Consider the following 20,866-nt stretch of genomic DNA (forward strand, 5'->3'; position numbering starts at 1 on the left):
AGGCTGTAGGGCAAAAATTAGTTAAAGCAAAAGAAAGAAACTGTTAGGTAAGTCAGTGCATTTTCAGAGTAATTATTAGAACTACCTGTCTTTGGGGCAATGTTTTATGCAAAGATGGCATGTTTGTGGACGGTATGTGAATACATCAGAAAATTCTGGCTACCACATCTTCTTTTGTAATAGACAGTGTGGGAAAAACTGAGTGGACTGCAAACATAAATCTTTTGCAAACTGGCCCCAGCAGTAAAGTGCAGGATTTAGGAATAACCTTTATGTTAATAATGTTCCTTTTCGATTAAATGGGAAGTTCAGAAGAGCAAGTGATACAGTGTGGCAGGGAAAACTCTGGTTCTCTTCCCTCTGGATGTACAAAAACCCATGGTGCCATCCAGCCACCTCCACTGCCAGGTCCCACTCGCTTCCCATCACTATTTCCCCCACCTCCTGCCCCATCCTCCACCCCCGCTTCCCCCTTCCCTCCAGTCCCGCCTGCCCCTCATCCTCCACCCCCGCTCCCCCGAGTCCTGCCCCGCTTCCGCCCCCCGCACCTGCGGTACCCCACTAATCCCATACGCAGACGTCCCTGGTCTGCGCATGCGCATTCCTCGCCTCCGGCCGGCGAGCGGCCCACCCCCGCTACGACCCGAAGGCGGGGCCGCGCCCGCTCCCCAGCCCCAAGCCGGGCGCCCCGGGCCCGCCTCGGAGCGGAGCAGCGGGAGCGGCAGGAAGGTGGGTCTGTCGGCCTCGCCGCCCCCTCCCGCCGGCCGCCATCGCCCCAGCTCCCCCCCTGCACCAGCCCCTCCCCTCTCTAAACCCGCCCCCCGCGGCTCCCCTCATCCCAGGCCGAGCGCCAGCCCCTCCCCCAGCTGAGCCTCCTGGCCCCGCCCGCGCCCGGCCTGTGGGTCCAGCTCCCCTGGTCCCGGGGCAGCATCTTGCGGCGGCTCCCCGCCCCCCCGGGCAGCGCTCAGCCGGCAGAGCCACCCCCCCTCTGTCCCAGGCTGCGCAGGGGCAGGGGGCCCTTATGCCCAGGGAAGCCCCAGCCCGTGTGGGCCGGGAGGCGTGAACACAGGGGTGCCGTGGGTGGGCACGGGCCATCCAAAGGGTTTGGTGATAACAAGCCAGGGCCAAGCCATCTCCCTTCCCCTGGCGCTAGGAGCCCAGCCTGGCAGGCGGGTCCTTACCCCAACCCGACCTGTCACTCGTCAGATCATTCCCTGGACGTCCCCCTCCTCCTGGGCGGGTTGTCGCTCTTCAGACAGGCAGTGGGAAGGATTCACCCGGTCCCCCACCCAGCCTGCCGTGACGGAGTGTGTGGGGGCCGGCATCGAACAAGCGCCCAGGTGCACGCACAGACATGCTGGCCTGCTTAGGCACCGTGTATGAGCACATGGCCTTGTGTGCACACTCATGCAGACACACTCAGGCAGATTGAGTCTGATCAATTAGCCAGTCATGGGCCAGTCGCTTTATTGAGCGGAGCTGGGGAAAGTCTGGTATTAGAAGGCAATATAATAGATATTTTTTCCAGTTCTAGATTTAGGGATTCACAGAAGTGACAGGCCCTAACAGATTGTTTTCATCTATCTAATTAAACTCTGACTGCTTTGAACAGTCTAGTTTTAAACATCCTAAATGTGTGCCTGTGTGTGTTCAGTGTGTGTATAAGTGTAATTAGACGTTTTGTTATTGTTTTGTGCCCAGGAAGGCAGAGATCAGCAAGAAGAATGTGCTTGATATTCCACTTCCTAGGGAAGCTGCTGGGCTTTGCTCTTCATAGTTGAGGTAAGGAGATGGGTTCAAGAGCATTTTGGTTGGTGAAAGGTATTCAGCACCAACAAAAAGCATTACAGAGCAGTTACCAATGTTCCCGCTAATTTTTGACAGGCCATGTGTGCAAAAAATGTCTTCTGTGCAAATTGTACTTCTGTGCAAATTTTTGTGCGTGCGGTGTTTCGCTGTGTGTGCAGGGTTTAGGATCTGTGTGTATGCTCACAGCTTAGAGGGAACAGTGGCAGTTACGCCCAGGAAAGTGACGTTAGATGTGGCGTTGTGCAGCTCCACGCTTATCTCAGTGACATCAAGAGCAAACATACTCAATTTCTATTCTTGTCTTTTGGCACTGTTAATTCCACCTGGGTGTCTAAAAACAAACAGTACTTTGTGGCTGGCAACTCATTACCAGGAATAACCATTTTTCAGGTGAACTTTCTGAAGGTGGCTGACAACTTTGTTGATGAAGGAAGAATCGTAGTAGGATCTAGCTTATTCTCCCAAGACCCATAGGGTACTGGCTGCCTCTGTGGGGTTTAACAGGAACACAAACGTTTGTTTGTCATTGAAGTTAGCACACACAATGCTGTAGTGAATTAGACACACACCGAGCAGATCCCTTGGATAAGAAGGCACCTCTTTTATATGATTACTTTTCAGTCTATATCTGTACTTTAAATTGAAACAGGCTATCTTCTTCATACTCTAACATTTTCATTCCTTCTCTTGGCAGTTAGTTCCTAGAGTTAACCAATAATTATTTTACCCAGCTCTTTTAGAGAAACAACCTTTAGTCCCTTCCTCAGTTGAATTTGAGGTGAAGAATATGCCAACACGTTTTTCTTTTCATTTTACCTCAGTCCTGATAGTAATTTTTTATACCTTGTTGTTAGACTCTGTTTCTGTTTTTGCCAATAGGCTGATCTTAACGCTTTGTTTATTGGATGAACAAATAAATAACAGAGTGATTAGCTTGCATGTTTATGATGTAGAGTTAATTGTTTTTCTTTTGAACAGCTCCCTTGAGTCTTATTTCTTAGAAGGAACCATCTGTTTTCAGGAGGCCTGCACCTCAGTCAGTGAAATTGGGCACCAAGTCTGTGGAGTAATTAATCCCAAAGTAATACGTGTGAAGTAAGCCAAATGTCTGCAGTTGCTCTTTATTTTGAAGCAATTTTCTCCATCTAGTTTTTGCATCAAGAGTTTCTGTAAAACATATATGGAGGCTCCATGAGTTAGACAGCATAGGAAAAGTAAACGAGAGAGATAGTACTTGAGATTTCAGGGTCAGGCATTGTCAATTTAAGATATACAATAATTAGCTAGTTGATCCTTTCCTATAATTGGATTTCTTGGTTGGCAGCATAACACCACTTGGATAATATTTCTTCCATCTGTTTTAGTGCAATGTCTAACAATTGTGAAACTCGTTTATTATATTGTATTGGTGACTTTATACATTCGCAAAATATGGTGAAGGCTACAAATAATGAAGGATTGATCATGACGGGAAGCTGTAAAGTTTGACAGTAGAATACATTCTTTGGATGTTGGGAAGGTGGAGTTTAGTGGGATGATATGTAGAAATTAAAGACTTTTGCATGTTGTGAATAGTGTGCAGGATCATTTTTCAGATGGGAATATATTCTGGGGTTTTACAGATGGGGAACATTGTTGAAGATTAGTGTAATTCCATGAACAGTGGAAAAAGCAAAATGATTTTCTTTTAAAAAGACGCTTTCAATTCAAATGTCATTCCTGTCTGAAAATGTTTTACCAACAATTGTTACAAGTAACACCTCATGCTATTGCAACTAAAAGATGAGAGATTTTTTTCAAGTGTGTTCATTCAACTGCACAATTATGCTTCTGGTCAATTTTCTGCATTTTTTCCTACAGAAAAAGAAGTGAGAAATACTGTAAAGATTGGAAACTGTAATTGTAAAACCACAAAAATTGGCAAAGGAATTTAGGGCATGTGTAATTCCATGAAACTATTTAACTTTTTTGATAGTGACTAAATTTTCAAGTTTTGAATATTCACACAAAATTCTAAAATCAGCAGTTTGATTCTTTACAGATCTAAAAATATTTCTGTATAACACATTTTAAGCTATAGTAATACCATGAGGCAAGAAAATGTAGTTGAACTTGTTTACTTTGATATCCAGCTAAAAACTGGATGCTAATCCATCAAGTTTATTGGTTCACGAGCTTGTTTGTCCTCTAAGCTATATATAGTAAGCTGAACTGCTAACTAAGAGAGTGATGACTCAGTTGGTGATAGACATCAGTAAGTAGGTCCAGAAAGTGGGATGAGAAGTGCGGAGTGCTCAGTTGATTTAACTGCCTAGTACTGTAATCATACTTCTTTAAGCCATCCACATAACATTGGAAAAAATCGTGACGTTTATGGCAGTTTGTAAATCAGAATATTAAAATTCATGCAATTGCAGAATAGATTTGCTAATAAAATTGAGATTTGTAAACTCATGAGAGTTTAAACTCGTAAAATAAATTGTATTCCCAGGATGTCACTTCTCAAGCTGGATTGAGACCAAGTATACATGGGAGGCAACATATGATACACATTTATATATTTTTTAAAAATGGAAGGAAGGGAATTCTACTAGACAATTAACATATAAAATCAACAGAAAGTTAATTGGGCAACTAAACCCTGTGCAAATTAACTTTGGTGGACAGGACTCCAGAGATATTCCTTAAAACATCTCATGCCATAACCAGGTCATAAAAGTGAAGTGCTATTGCAAACTGAATGAGAATGTGACCCGAAACATATACTTTGGAGCTTTCTTGATTTATAGCATAATATATGGGTTCTCCATTCAGTAAAAGTAATGATGTTTCTTTGTTTAGAGTGGCCACAGAATTACAAAGATACCAAGCTGTTTATCTCTTACTTTACCAAAAATTTAGTGATTTCAAGTCCCTCGCTTCTAGAAGTATGGCCAACCACCACTCTGTGTTTGAGATCAATTACTTTGTCATCGACAAAAATCCTGATTGTGGAGCCAAATTGTAGATCTCTATTGTATATTCTGCCCTCATTCCATATAGGAGATCTGAAGAAGAACAAATGGAAGTATGCAATGTGTACCACAGAAAAGGTTTGTCCCCTATTGTATAAATTTATATAAGTCTGTGAGTCCATGCACCCACCATGTACTAGTCACTTTCCAAACAGAGGAAGACAGTCCTTGTACTTATACAATGTAAAGTGTGTGTATATTTATTTATGTATTATGTTTAGGTTTGCTTTCATGGTAGGTGAAACTGCAGACGATAGGAACTCCTATACAAGGAATTGTGACTCACTAAGAAAAAACAAATTAGATAATGCATGATCTAAGGAAGAAGCACATCAATTAAAAGTTGAAGATAATTTGCACTGCATTTGTATCTTTTTAATTGTTTAATATCTCTAAGTATACTAATGAACGTTTGGAGGATTTTCTTTCCTGGTTTTTATATCTCTTCCAGTACTTTGTCTTAAGGAAGAAAAACCCACCACCCTCTTCAAGGACAGAAATTCCTCTAATATTTCTCCTGTGCTTCATTAGTGAAGTATGTGTTGAAGAGAGATCAAATCACAGTGTGTCCTCTTAATACCTTGCAAGTATCATTCTTATACATTCAAACAAAGGATCAGATCATTAAACTCTTTCTGGCCAGGTACAAAAGGCCAGAGTGGCAAAACGGGGCCCTAAAAGCCTTGTATCTGGGTGGAGGACAGGGGGAGGATTCCCTTGGTGCAGGCATTGTGGAAGACAGCTGTAAGGCTATCTTCTGAGGCTTCTCTTGAAAGTCATGGCATGAGGGTGAGATGGGGTCAAGAGCAGCGTGTCAGAGCCCACAGCGCAAAGTGCTTTGGCTAATAGGGCAGCTCAATAAGACAGCTTTAATTTAGGTCTGTAGGGATATATCCAAAATGGTTTAGCAGATACAATCTTAAAACTAAAATTCTAGATCCAGAAAAAAGAAACCCTTTCAGTTCTCCATTACTTACAGATGTTTGAGTCCCACCCCCTTCCAGACGTCACTCATCAGCAAATCTCCAACCCATGTTTTTGTGATGGTATTTTCAGTTCAGTTGAGGTTCTGTAGTGTAGGGTTTCCTAATCTTTTGCCTATCATGAATCCTTTTTTGGCTATCCATAAACTTGAGAATTCTTCATTTCGTAATAATTTGTTATTAACGTGAGTCCCTAGTCACAGTCCTCATCCACCACTATGCTGTTGAGATACCTCAGGCTGAAAGTACATTCGAGGGATTAGCCTCACATAAATCAGATACAAAGATACTGAGAGGCAGCACACACAACTCAGGCTTATTATTGGAAAAATAAAAATAAAAATAAAAGGCTTTTGCAGGCTGACCAGCTTTTCTGCCTAATAAGTTAACTTGCTATGAGTCTGAGAACTTCGACATTCAGGACAAGATTATGGATTGTTTTAGAAGATTAGAGCCCATTTATTACAGTGTTGAAATAAGTATAATTGAAAATAGAATAAAAGCGATGCATTTTTCACAGTTGAGACATTTTCATTGAGTTTGATTTCTTCCATTTTTTCATAATATATCTTGAACCACATATAAAACATATCTCTTCTAAACAACATCAAATGAAAATTTTGGAACTTTTTATTGGAAAAATCTCTGAATTTTATTTCAAGAATACTTGAACGATTATATTTGTACTATTGCAATGAATGTCTGTTGTCGCTGCTGCTAAGACAGTAGCTATTGTACTCAAATTTCTACTTGCTCTCTGAGTTGATTACGTAAGTGTCAGATGGCAGAATTGTGATCTAAGTGAGGGACAGTTAAATGCTAAATGTTTTAGAAATTTCAAGTTGCCAAACAGACCTAGGAAGTCAGTGCTGCAATTAATCTTAAAGTATTCTTAAATGGTATTACCCCCTTTTATGGATGGGAGAAATTGAGGCAGAGAGGTCAGCTGATTTGCCCAGGTCCATGGCGTCAGTTAATGTCAGTGCAAGGATTAGAACGTGGAAGTTCCTGGCTTTCAAAGGCTATGTCTACACTACACATCATTAGCAACAGTGTGTAGTGTACTTGTAGCTACATGCTGCAGTGAAAAGGAAGCTGCATCCACACTGCATTGTGTAGCTACATGTATCTGAAAGACTCTGGCAGGGGATGCAGAGGGGAAAGGCTGAGCCTTTCAGAGCCTGCTTCCCGACTGCCACACCCTTTCCCTGCTGCTGGAGTCTTTCAGTCCAGTGGGGAAAGGCTCCAGCAGTTGGACACTTCAGTGATAAAATAGCAGTGTAGACAGGGAGGCACAGCTTGGGAGAGTAAAGAGCTGTGTAAGGCATATGCTCGTGTATATACCCATACCCTTTAAGAGTGTCTTTACTCACCTAAGCTGTGCTTCAAGTTCAACACAGCTGTTTATACCTGTGCTAGAGGGGCTACTCAGATATATATACTATACTCTGCTGAAAAAAGCATAGTGTAGTCATACGCAAAATGGGGGTCATCTTGCACTGTACTCAGTTCTAGGGCAAGATGACTGTGATGCAGGGTTGAGGGAAGAGTGTTGAACTGCAGTGGGAGCAGCTGGAGGAGGGAGGTATCTCTTCCTCTCGTCCCCCACCCAAGGACCTAGTACCTAGCTGTTATTCCATAGACTGAATTTTTGATTAAATGGTGAGGTTTTAGTTGCGACTTTCCTTGTGTTCAGTCCTCATAGCTAAGAACAGATTTCCTAGAATGTTTTCCCCTTACAAGAGTAGTTTAGGTTTCAGAGTAGCAGCCATGTTAGTCTGTATCTGCAAAAAGAACAGGAGTACTTGTGGCACCTTAGAGACTAACAAATTTATTAGAGCATAGTTTAGTCACCCTTACCAATCACAAGTTTAACATCATTGTATACTCATTATGTAGTCACTCAGTACAACTCTCCATCTTTAGAAATATCCTTCGAATTTAAATCCTCTCGCTATTGTGCTACACCATCCCATTATATTTACAACTTCCCCTTTGGTGACCACTTTAATTAATAGTGAAGGAAAGGAGAAACCCAGAGGAGGGAATATGGGAAGATAGGACTGTCTGTAGAGGGACAGGGAGAATCTTTAAAAAAAGATTGCACTTGATAGAAAACTTGAAACTGTATTTGTACTGTTTCAGATTATACATTTATCCTTTACCACTAAGCATACGTGCAATTTCTGAGTGGAATAATACATTTCAGATGGTGTGGTTGGCATGGCCTTTGGTCTTGGGCCACACTAGGCACCTAAACCATGTTTTTAGCTCACAACTGCATTTTATTGTGGTGGGGGGGAGGGTGTGTTTGTTAGAGTACAGGACTGAGAGTCCAAGCTGGGTTCTCTTTCCTAAATCCTGACTCTGCCCCGACTTGCTGTGCCAACATAAACTGGATCCACAATTAAAAGTTGTAAACAAGCTTTTATAAATCCTAAAACAAATAAAAATGTTTCCACAATGTTTGAAGTTATAATAAAAACACTTGTTTATAAACAAACACCACCCTGTAGTACTTGAGTCTAAACATCTCAACATTAGGAACCTGAAAGCAAAGCGGGCTTCATTGCTTTTCATTGTCCAAACAGAGAGAAGCGGAACATAAATGAAAAGCATGGATTAAATTTCGAAAGCTGACTCTGAGATTTAGACACACAAGTCCCATTAAAATTAATAGCAGCTTTGAAAATCTCAAATCTAAAGTGATAAGTAGATTGGATCTTTAATGTTGATAGTAATAGATAACGTTTGTGTTTATAATGCATGATTTTTAAGTTCCCTGTGTCCCTTTATCCTCTCTGTTTGACTTTCCCCCTTTTATAAAGCATTTTGACATTCTTAAATAAAGGTACAATGTGAGAACATAATATTAAATGCAGTGTAGTTCCAGTGCGGTGTGTCATATTTTATGCTTTAACGCAAGATAACTTGGAAGATCCTGTAAGTACCACAGTATGGCACTAAAAATAGATTTATTTTCAATTAGTTATATTATTAGATCAGAGTGACACCTAAAAACTGTGGGGATACATATCTTATACATGCTGAAGATATAATGGAGACAACAGGACATTTAAAAAATACATCAGACATTCACATTTGTTCAGTTCTCCTTGCCTTAGTATATATTTTCATTTTCAGGGCACTTTGAAGCTTTGATTCTGCCTGTTTAACTGCATTATGGAAGAGTGTTAACTGTGGTGTTAACTGTAGTCAGAATTTTTAAACTTGCAGTTTTCCATTGGTCTAAGCAGATAAATTAGTTGTCTGGGGTCATGGACAGGTGAATATTAAGCCTTCTGTAATGCAGCCCTAAGACAGCGTAGACAGTTCTAGTCACACTAGTTGCCAAACATCGAGTGACCAGGTCCTGTTCTACTTACCTAAAAAGCCTGTTCATGTGGCTGCGGGGTTGGGATAGTTTGGTAGAATTTTCCAAAGTGCTTAGGATTCTTTTTTGTTTGTTTGTTTTTGTTTAAATAGTAACTGCTGAGTTCTAAAGGCTTCAAGAGTATGAATTCATTTGCTTTATATCCCGATACCTGTTGCTATGCCTTAATTCTTTGAAAACAGCAAACAATATGATTAAACCAAAAAATAACTCCTCAGCTGGCTCAAAACCTCCTAGCCCTAATGAAAATAGAAATGAAGTAATAATTGTTGTGAACAAACAGGCCTGCCATTGAACCAGGGAGCTAGCTAAACTCTGGCAGGTTACTAGGGCACTCAGTTCTTCAACTGAGAATGAGCTACCTTTAGTACTGAAGAATACAAACCTAGGAAGTGCTAGAGCAATCAGCAATTCATAACTTCTGCAAGTAGATAGAGCAAAAAGGCAAGCTCTCAACTGGGCTCCAGACCACCAAGTCTTGAACTGTACCTGGAAATGAACAGGTAGCCAGTACTAAGTTATGTTATCATGAGGAAAAGTAATTATTGAAATGCTCACTAGCTGTCATTCAAATATTAAAATTTCAAAGTTTCCAAAATGCATCAGTTCTCACTAAGAAGCTCATCTACATATTTAGAAATTACCTTTCTTTGCCTTAAATGCAATTAAAAAAAAATCTGACTACTTAGTCTGTTTCATCTGTATTCAACTAAAAAAAACAGCTTAACTTCCATCGTTCTTCCCCCCTGCTTCCCCCCTAAAAAACCAAAAACAAAAAAACCCACCATTCCATAAAGATACATCATTTATTTACCAAGTTTCTGGATGCTGAGATTTGAAGTATGTACACACACTATACTAGCAGTTCTCAAATGGTGATGTGTGGAACCACTTCTATAACAATGGTGAACCATATATAATTAAAATAAGAAGTGGTAGGTAGTGTTACTCTGGAAAATTTTACTTGTGAATGGGTCTTCAATTTTTAGTGTTTTCAAGCCTGATCCTGCCGAGCACCTTCAATTCCCAGTGAAGTCAAAGGCGTGACTGAGGGTGCTCAGCACCTGGCAAATTCGGATCCATAAAGTAGTGACAGTCTTGTTAGTTACAGTTAGGGGCCCTGTCTTGTAAACACTTAAGTACATGAATAATTTTACTGACCTAAATAGCTTCACTGACTTCAAAGGGACCGCTCAAGTAAATGAAGTTTCTTACATGGTTAAGTGTTTGCAGGATAGGACCTATAGAGACTGATTTTTCAGATGTGCTGAGCTCCCACAGTTCCACCTGAAGTCAATGGAAACTGGAGGTGCTCAGTATTTCTAGAAAATGAATCCTAAAGTGACATGCTAAAAAAGCAAGGGGACATGTTATTAATACTTTCTTAAGCAATTATTTTTGAAGTATGAATATCTGATCTGGTCAGGTTTCTAAACAACAAAAGAATTTGGTTCTTATATATTAACTATCTACAACTTTGAATTTTTAGAAATTAAACTGTTTTGTAGCTAGAATTTTGCAACTCAAATTTTGCAACTTAAATACTTAATACTATTTTTGTTATTGATATATATGGCATCTCAGTTAACTTACCAAGTTTCTGACCTTAAAGTTCGAAATAATTTGCCTCTTCAAATAGTTTTTTAATGGAATTAGGGTTTACTCTTTAACTGTATTATAGAATGTAGAAAACATGAAAATGAGCACCAGTAACTTCCTTAGTTAAAGGCCTTATGATTTTGTCTCTCAGCAATTTATTCTGCTATCTGATTTGTCACTACTGTATACAGCACCTTCAGTCCTAAAATGTATTTTAATATGCATATTAATTACATGGAACAGAATGAAATTATATGTCCTCCAGAATCTGTTATAAATAAATTACAAGTATGACTAGGGCAATTAGTAGGGCATCCCTCACAGTCTATTAATATACTTCAGTCTTCTTTTGTCTGCAGAAATTTTAGGTACAATATCCAAAGTGATAGCAACAATTTGCCATACAGTTAAAAACATTTACATTTATTTTTAGGTTTCAGAGTAGCAGCCGTGTTAGTCTGTATCCGCAAAAAGAAAAGGAGTACTTGTGGCACCTTAGAGACTAACACATTTATTTGAGCATAAACTTTTGTGAGCTACAGCTCACTTCATCGGATGCATGCCTATTTATTTTTGAGTTATGGATCATTTCATTTAATATTTTTCAGCCACAAAAGGGAAAGGAATTGCAATGACATAGCAAAGAGGTTTAAAAAATACAATTAAAATAACTTTTTTCCCTGGTAAATATCTGTTGCTTACTTGGACAGTGAATATTTGCCACTGATATTTCTAAAATAAAAAAATTGACTGGACACACAAGCTTATACTGTAGTTTCTTCATGAGACACAAAATGCCTGAGGGGCGGAAACAGTGGATTTAATTGATTTCTTTTCTCCCTCTGTAATTAACAAATGAAACATTTGTGAGTCAAAGTTGTTTGGTCTAATAATATAATGGAGTGCACCAAACTTATTTTTCACAGAGGGTGGTTTTAATGGTCATGTAACGTTTCCCTTACTTCACTTTCTCCAAGGACTATACTATCAAACCAATCATCATTTTTGTAAACAATAATATTTTTACCATGCCATTTTCTAAGAAAATAATATTTAACTGGAAAATCTAAAGAAGAAAAAGCAAACTTGAGAATAACAATGGGCCATATTTTTTAAGGGACCTCAATAGGGCCTCTAAATTGTGGATGCAACTTTCCATGACCAAATTTTTATTTCCATGGCTGGGCTTTTTGCACAATTGTGCTTGGATTTGTACAAACTGGATATTGTAATTAGCCATGAAAAAACACAACTTGATTGCAAATTCAGTTTGTGTATAATCAGTTTTTGTGTTTGCAGATGCTATGGACAATATTTTTGCAATTTTAAATGGCAGTTTTTAAAGTTTGGCCCTATCGCTCTCCTTTGCCTATTGGAGCAGCTGAATTTTTTCATCTCTGAATTTTACTAATTCCACGGATATTAGCCATCATAAACAGTTAAATCTCATCAGAAGAATGTTTCTAAAAACAGACCTAACAGTTTAGCTCAGTTACCAACTCAGTGTCTTCCGTGGCCAAATTAAGACAGGTCCTTAGCTGACACAATATTTTCCAAGCTTAATTGGGCTTAACCCTTAGAACAGTTGTATCCAGGTCAATTTGCTTGTGTAAATAAAGCAGATCTCCCTATCTCCAAGAAGCTTGTGTGAATATAGGCTACTGTGTTTTTAAGTAAAGGGAAGGGGGGTAGAAAGGGGTGTCATGTTATGGTGAACTTTCAATAACTGTTACTAACATTGCCAGCTTTTTAGTAAGTGCTGCAAGAATCAGTGGAAACCTTTTGTATTGTCAACTAATGTTCAGTGGTTGAAATGAACTTTGTAAAATAGAGCAAAATATTTCCCATACTGTATATTCGCTAGTTGTTTGCTGATTCACTCACCCAAAGAAATCCATATAGTTAGGCTCTTCCTTCTTTGATTAAGTATGCTGTCTTCAGAAGCACTTGTTTTTTCATGTTGTTGTAGACATATAATATTTGATCCTGTTAACTTACACTAGCTATAACTACATTAGTTATATGCCAGGCTTCTATGTGAAAATAAGAAAGAAAATATTAAAAGAACAGATGAGATACCAGAGATCTGAGTATGACATTATTCATTGTGATTCATTGTTTCAAAATTGATTTATTAGTGAGTCCTTGTTTAATGTAACTTCATCCGAAATTATCTCTACATTGCCATTGCTTCAGTGGTTAAGAAGCACATCTTATAAATACCTACCAGAAATGACAAACAGGTTTTGTTGGACCGTAATGGGAGTGAAGGAAGAGGGAAAGGATTCTGTTGTTAAAATATCACGTTTAATGTAGCCTGTTTGCCTCAATCCCTTTAAAATCTAAACCAGACACAGAAAGCAGTTTATGGGATGATTATCTGCATGGTCCCTTAGGTATTGCACATGTAGTCTTAGGGGAAAAAAAATTGATTGTTATTGGCTCCTCCCAGATTACCCTTACAAATCCAATTAACCATAGTAAAAACTGCAACAACATTCAGGATTCATTTCTATAAACTGGTATTTTCATACAACACGCGACTTGTGCTTGGTCAAATCTGCAGCAATGAAGGGATCAGCAGTCACCCAATCTTTTTTCTGGGTAACAGGTAAGGCATTAAACTGAAACTATTGAAATTGCCTGTTAAAACTAATTTAAAATGAGAAGCTAACTCTCTCCAGTTCTGAGGTTGAAATTTGCAAAGGACAGATATTTGTATTAATTTGACATTGCTAAAGTCCCATTTTAAAGCATGTGCACTTGTGAGCATAGTTATATTAAAATTCAGTTGTGTATAGCATTCCAAACTATAATGACAATCCAATTCACTCTTCTGTATTTAGTTCACCATGCAAATCAGAAAAAGAGAGTCTTACTAAACATGAGGTGCAAGATTAATAATATCTGAGTCACCAGTTTTGTTTGTAGAACAGTTAATGTATTCACTTTTACCCTGTTCCTTTATAATTCCCAATAGTAATTATTGGCTGCCAGCCTGTTCAAGATAGTTTAAAATAAGGTCTGTAAACTATCGTGCTAGCATTTACTGAATAACTCTGATAGTGAATTAAAGAATACTAATTAAATCAATTGTTAGACCTGTCCATCAGTTTAGCACGAAATTTCTTGCTATTTAATTTATGCCCACCTTCAATTAATACCCAGGGCTGCGACACCTACACAGTGTTCTGCTGAATTGTATGTAGGCTTGGCAGAATTTGATTTTTATTTTATATAATTTTGTTGGATACTATTGATATTTATTTTTAAGCATTATATATATAATATATAATTTAATGACAGACCCTGAGATTCAAAAAGTTAATGAAGACACATGGTCAATATCACATGTCAAAATATATGAAGTAAATATCCTGTAATTAAATTAACAAATTATACGTGTTTTTACTATTCATTTACTTGTCTATTTGTAATAATCCTAATTCAAAAGACTAAATCACTGGATTTTAACTCTAAGTTCTCAAACAGTATTGGTTTTTACTTTGCCTATTCGGAAATTTCAGTTGTCATCAATGGAAATATTATTTGTCCATGTTTGTGCAGTGAAATTAGTGTTTACCAACATTTACCTATAGAAATCTAAACCTTCCAAGCCTAATTGTATGCTTTTGTTCCTTTTGTATGTCTATGATATGCCATAAACAACCACAGTCCTGTGTAAACACTCTGCTTAATGATTAAGTCACATTCAGTTCTTACTGAAACAGATGGTGAATATTGTTTTTCCTTAAAAAAAAAAAAAAAAAGTGCACGGAGGCAGGTACAGACATAACATACTGATCCTAATCCTGTTCCCACGTAAATCACTGGATGTTTTGCCACGGGTGTAGGATCACCCCACTGTGTAAATGTCATATGGCTAGTCTATATGAAAACATATGTGTGTTATTGTTACCTTGACCTCCATTTCTCTCCCCGTCTCCCCATCTGTTTTTCATCCACCTCTTGTGTCTTGTTGCTAACCTAGATTGAAAACTCCTTAGGGAATAATATTTTCCCTTTTTAAATTGTCATCACTAGTAATAATGCAACGTGGAAATAAAAACATTACTTCTCTGAGCATCTTTACAAATTTGTATTATTTCTGACAATGATGTTACAGTTGAGTTAGCAATTCTATTATAAAATTTGCTTTTTTTTTAGTGACCTGTACTTCTAGCTGAAAGTCTTCTATCTGGCTACTTGTTAGCATATTTTAAAATGTTTTAATGTCAAAAACTCTTGATTGCATATCTTAAAGTACCTGATTTAAAAAACTGAATTTTGACAAGTTTAATTGTTTCTCATATGTTGGAGAAATAGGCTAAAGGGATTTTTTTTTTTATGATCACGTTACTCTGACTTTCTTTAACCTACACTGGTAAAAAGTATCATCTAAGGTTACTATAACTCAGGCTTTCTCAACCTTTTTCTTTCTGAGGCCCCCTCAACATGCTATAAAAACTCCATGGCCCACCTGTGCCGCAACAGCTGTTTTTCTGCATATAAAAGGCAGGACCAGCATTAGGAATAGCAAGCAGAGCAATTGCCCGGAGACCTATGCCACAGTGGGCCCTGCGAAGCTATGCTGCTCAGGCTTCTGCTTCAGCCCCGGGTGGCAGGGGCTTCGGCTTTCTGCCTTGGGCCCCAGTGAGTCTAATGTTGGCCCTTCTTGGCGGACCCCCTGAAACCTGCTTGGACCTCAGACCCCTGGTTGGGAACCGCTGCTATAACTTTTTTCATGCTTTGTGTGTATATAAAAAGATCTTCTACGCGTTCCACAGTATGCATCCAATGAAGTGAGCTGTAGCTCACGAAAGCTTATGCTCAAATAAATTGGTTAGTCTCTAAGGTGCCACAAGTACTCCTTTTCTTTTTGCGAATACAGACTAACACGGCTGTTACTCTGAAAGCTGCTATAACTGAAAGAGATTAGAGAAAACGACATTTAGAGATTTGAGAAGAAAACTTTGTGCAGTTTACAGAACATTGTGGTGTTACTTTCATTCCTTCCTGTGTTTTGGCAGGTAAGGACCTGATCCTGAAAAGACTTATCCACATGACTAACTATTCAGGGGAGTAGTCTCATTGACTTCAGTAGGACCAAAGCAATTACTCATCTAAGATATGTGTTGGCAGGAACGGGCCAGATTTTTGAAAGTATTTAGTGCCTAAAGACTTAGAAAGATGCCTAATGGTATTTTCAAAAGGGGCTAGGCACTTATCTACATCTTTAGGCACCTAAGTACTTTTTAAATCTGGCCCTTAGATTGTTTTTGCCTATTGTTTATGTGTGAAAGACAACAGGGGAGAAAACAACCACCTTAAAAAAACAAAAGCAGGGAGATATGAACATATCCACGAAAACCAGCAAAGGGACTGTGGGAGATGTGTAGTGTCTGATGCTACTGTTTACTCATTAAGTTGATTAGACTTCAAGTTCATTATGTCCTTTTTATATTAAGGTTGAAAATACTGAGTTTCTGAAACAGAGATTTTAAAATTGGCTACTAACTCTGGCCCTGATATTGTAAGTATGTGAGTAGTCTCATTGAACTCCATGGATTTACTCACATGTACAAAGTTACTCACAGGCATAAGAGTTTGCAGGGCAGAGGCCTTTATGTATTAATTTAGTTCAACAAAAATATGCTAATGAACCTTACCATTGGGTTACTATTCATGGCGGTAGCTGAGTTGGCAGAACTGGAACGCTTCTATTCTAGAAAACAAAAACTTGTCTGCAAGTTTTGGAAATAGGTTCTGTAAGAAAAGGCAATAATTACTTGTATTTTTATGTTAAATAGCCATATTACTGGTAATTACTTGGGGGATACTCTTTAGACATCTTATTCTCTCATTTCTTTTACTCAGTGCAATTCTTTTCTGGCAGTCAGAATGTTAAACTTTATCCGTTTTTCTCTCCCTCATTCTCAGGCAAATACTCTGCACAACACCCAGTTTGAACAACATCCGGGTGCCAGGGAGACTTCCCAGGTAGCAGAGATGAGAGGGGAAGGAATCTTCTTCCACTGAAGGCAGAGTGACAGCAAAGCCAGTCATGGGACTTAGAGGAGTAGCTTCCATTGCCTGTATGGTCCTTCTTTCCCCACAACAGACATAGAGGTGGAATCACCAACCTCTTTCCTTAGTCACATGCACTGTTCCTGCTGCAGACTGATAGTTGTAAGTAGGGAGTCCTCTTGCCCCCCTGTGCATAGGTGACAACTCCGTGGGGAAAATTAGCGGGTGTTCTGCACCCACGGGCAGCCAAGCTCCCCCCTCCTTGCTGCCTTCTCCCCCCCTTCCCGAGCATACCACATCCCTGCTCCTTCCCCTCCCAGTGCTTCCCCTGCCCAACAGCTGTTTGGTGGCGCTTAGGACTTTCTGGGAGGGAGAGGGAGGAGGAGGAGCAGGGACACGGTGTGCTCAGGGGAGGAGGTGGAGAAGAGGCAGGGCAGGGGCGGGGACCTGGGGGAAGGGGGTGCAATGGGGGAGCTAGGGTGGGAAAAGGTCAGGCGGGGCGGGGTGGGTGTCGAGCACCCACCGGGCAGAGGGGAAGTCGGCCCCTATGCCCCTGTACCGTCTCTCTCAATCTTGGTTCCCCCTACTCTTCCCCCGTTTTCCCCCCCCCCCGGTGGCACAAAGTAATCACACCACTTCCTCTGCAAGAGAATGGTCTCTCTGCACTAGTGGAGTACTAGACAGGATTTGTCCTATGACGTGTAAGACGGACTTTTCGTGCTACATGGTTTTGCTGTTGCTAACTTCAGTAACTTGGATGTACTGAAGAGTATGGAGTGGGAGAGTGGCAGGCAGCGTCTCATTGGATCATTATCCTAAATGGATCCATGCATTAGAGTATTTAGATTCATATATTTGGAACATGCAACATTTTGTGGCTGTTACTGAGAAATAGCATTGAGAAGCTTCAAGAGATGCTTTCTCAACACCTAATGAAAGCTGTGGTGCTATAAAATGAAAAAAAAATGCTGCTTACAAAAAATAGTATCTAAAAGAATACCTGAAGTTCTACTCAAGTTTTTAGTTTCTTCAACAATTAATTTGTTAATAATCCAATTCTATAACAAAAATAACTGGAGAATAAAGAGCTATATTTTGTAGTTTTTAAAAAAGACTCTGTAGGCATAAACACATTGAATAAATAATTTCAGAGTAACGGTATACATGAAAAGAGGGAGTTATTCATAGTCTCACAAGATAGTCTCTGCAGTGACATGAAGCTAAAAAATTATTCATTTTGGCAAAGTAGTAAGAAAAGTCTTATCAGCAAGAGAAACTGGGCAGTGAAACAGACTTGCCAAGAAGGTGGCTGAACGTCATCAGGGCAGATATTTGAGAACTGGTTCAATAAGACATTAGTAAGTGGTGGAATTAGCCCTGCAAAATGCTCAATGTAAATTTAAATGAACTTGATGGTTATTTCACTCTTGACCATTCTAGTTCAATTCCAGATGACTGCTACTCATCTGTTATCAAATACATATTGCCAAAAATCATATAACCCATGCTCTGTAAGTTTATTAATCAAAGATAAATCAGCACAATACAGAAAGGAATATACATTACCCAGTCTGGGGAACAGCTTTGTACAATCACAGCTTTCATCTCCAGTCTGTGTCTGTTCCAAAGTCTGAACGCAATTCTACTTTATACATATAAACACACACCCTTGTTTATAAAAAATAAAAGATTCCACAAATTTCACTCTATTACCAGACCTTACACATCTTCTTTTATTTAGCCCCATCCATGTTTTGCAAGACATAGAGACATCTATACCAACCAAACCGTGTACAGATAATCATCCATACCTGGCAGATGGTGTATATTTTGCGAGCCGTATATTTTCTTTTCTGACATTCTACGTGTACAAAGAACAGAGATTTTAACAGTTTAACTACTAGTAGTTTTCCACAGGAAGCTTAATGAGTATGGTTCATAGTTCTACAACTTTGTATAAACACAAAGCATTCCAATAATGATACATTTTACTTGTTTAGTATTAGCTACTTAGTTTAGTTGCATTGCACACCTTATCCAGTTACCCTTGCAGTTGCTGAAATAAAGCAGTTTACATATTTTAATTAATACATTTGTTTGTGAGAGTTGATTTCACAGTCTAAAGTAAAATTCTATTCCTTATGTAGTGAAAGTACCATCTGCAGTCTCAGCTCTATAGGATACGTCTACACTGCATATAGGAGCAAGCCTCCCAATCTGGATCCACAGACTTGTGTTTGTGGGAGCTCATGCTGGTGCACTAAAAATAGCTGGGTAGATGATACAGCTTGGGTGCCCAAGCTTGTGTGGGTGAGCGGGCGGGCATGAGAGTCCAGGCTCCAGCTTGAGTTGCAATGTCTACGCAGCTATTTTTAGTATGCTAGTGTGAGCCCTGCAAATACAAGTCTGGTCTGGACCTGGGCTGGGAAGTTCATTCCTTGATGCAGTGCAGACATACCGCCAATTTCTCAAGGAGTACTTTTCCACTTCACCTTTGGTCTAGCCCTATAGAGCATAATGGGGTTTTGGTTCAGTTCAGTCAACAAAAGTGTAGATCAGGGATCGGCAACCTGCAGCACGCAAGCCAATTTTTACTGGCATGCTGCTGCCAGCTGGGGTCCTGGCTGCTGCCCTCGCTCTCAGCCCGCTGCCGGCCTGGGTGAACGGAATGCCAGGCCGGCAGCGGGCAGCGGCGGCCGGGACCCCGGCTGGCAGGAGCCAGTGGACGGAACCTGAGACGGAACCCACCGCCGGTCTGGGGTTCTGTCTGCCGGTGCAGTGGATTAAATTTCTCCCCGTAGGAATGTGCTACATGCAGAGCACCAGGATTGGCAGCCGTAAGTAGTACCCCGTAAGTAGCACATTCCTAAGGGGAGAAATTTAATGCACTACACCTGGGTAGGGAAGGCTATGCCTCCCCAAGCAGCCGGCCCACTTCCCGCCCCCTGACTTGTCCCCCTCATAACACCTGACCCATCCAACCCCTCCCCCATTCCTTGTCCCCTTACCACCCCCTCCCGGGACCCCCTGTCCCCTGACTGCCCCCCTCAGAACCCTCCACCCATCCAACCCCCCTGCTCCCTGTCCCTTGACTGCCCTGAACCCTATCCATACCCCCGACCCCTGACAGGCCCCCCGGGACTCCCACGCCTATCCAACCACCCCTGTTCCCCGTCCCCTTACCATGCCGCTCAGAGCATCAGGACTGGCAGCTGTAAGTAGTACACCGTAAGTAGCACATTCCTATGGGGAGCAATTTAATACGCTCCACCTGTCCCCTTATCAAAAAATACACTACAATTAACTTAAAAACTTGAAAACTTAAAAACTTTGTATATTACAGTAATCGTTAAAAATGTATAATGTTAATAAATGCATAGGTTTGATGAAACAAAGTAGTTGTACTTATGTGCCTGTGCTTAATTTGTGTTTCATTGATTTACCTTCTCAAAAAATCTCGTATGTCTCGCACGCCCAGAAAGGGCATCTCGTACCCCAGGTAAAGAACCACTGCTCTAAACTGATAAGATCTGCATTTTAATTTAATTTTAAATGAAGCTTCTTAAACATTTTAAAAATCTTGTTTACTTTACCTGCAACAATAGTTTAGTTACATAATATAGACTTATAGAGAGAGATCTTCTAAAAACATTAAAATGTATTACTGCATGCAAAACCTTAAATTAGAGTGAATAAATGAAGACTCGGCACACCACTTCTGAAAGGTTTGCTGACCCCTGGTGTAGATCAACATAGTGACCAGTGGGCAGCCAGCAAAAACTTGCATTTCCTTTTTGTTTGGGGATCCGTTTTCTTCAGGAAGGTGAGAAAATATCTTCAAAATCTATGCTGACTGGCAACATGGTACGAGCAATAAAATAATTGTCTTTGGTGCAATATTACTCTCAGTCTTTGGTATCAGACAGTATACCACAATTCAGGAGCCATTTGCATCCTTGGGCAATACTATATTGCTGATTCGTTCAGTTAGTCAATAGGTGTATGCTATTACTGTACTATAGTTCCATTCACTACGTTAT

The 20,866-nt window shown here is 39.9% G+C and overlaps 1 protein-coding gene across 1 annotated transcript in view; it reads left to right on the top strand.

Moving 5' to 3' along the window:
* The first annotated feature begins 673 nt into the window (after positions 1 to 673).
* The window catches only part of PTPDC1 (protein tyrosine phosphatase domain containing 1), a 50,556-nt gene continuing 30,363 nt past the window's right edge, over positions 674 to 20,866 (top strand). Inside the window, exons 1-2 of the mRNA XM_077821381.1 lie at positions 674 to 729; positions 1,702 to 1,782. The gene's annotated coding sequence lies outside the window, so the exon portion shown is untranslated. The remainder of the gene's footprint in view (positions 730 to 1,701; positions 1,783 to 20,866) is intronic.

Source organism: Eretmochelys imbricata, chromosome 7 (genome assembly GCF_965152235.1).
Source record: "Eretmochelys imbricata isolate rEreImb1 chromosome 7, rEreImb1.hap1, whole genome shotgun sequence".
NCBI classification, from domain to species: Eukaryota; Metazoa; Chordata; order Testudines; family Cheloniidae; genus Eretmochelys; species Eretmochelys imbricata.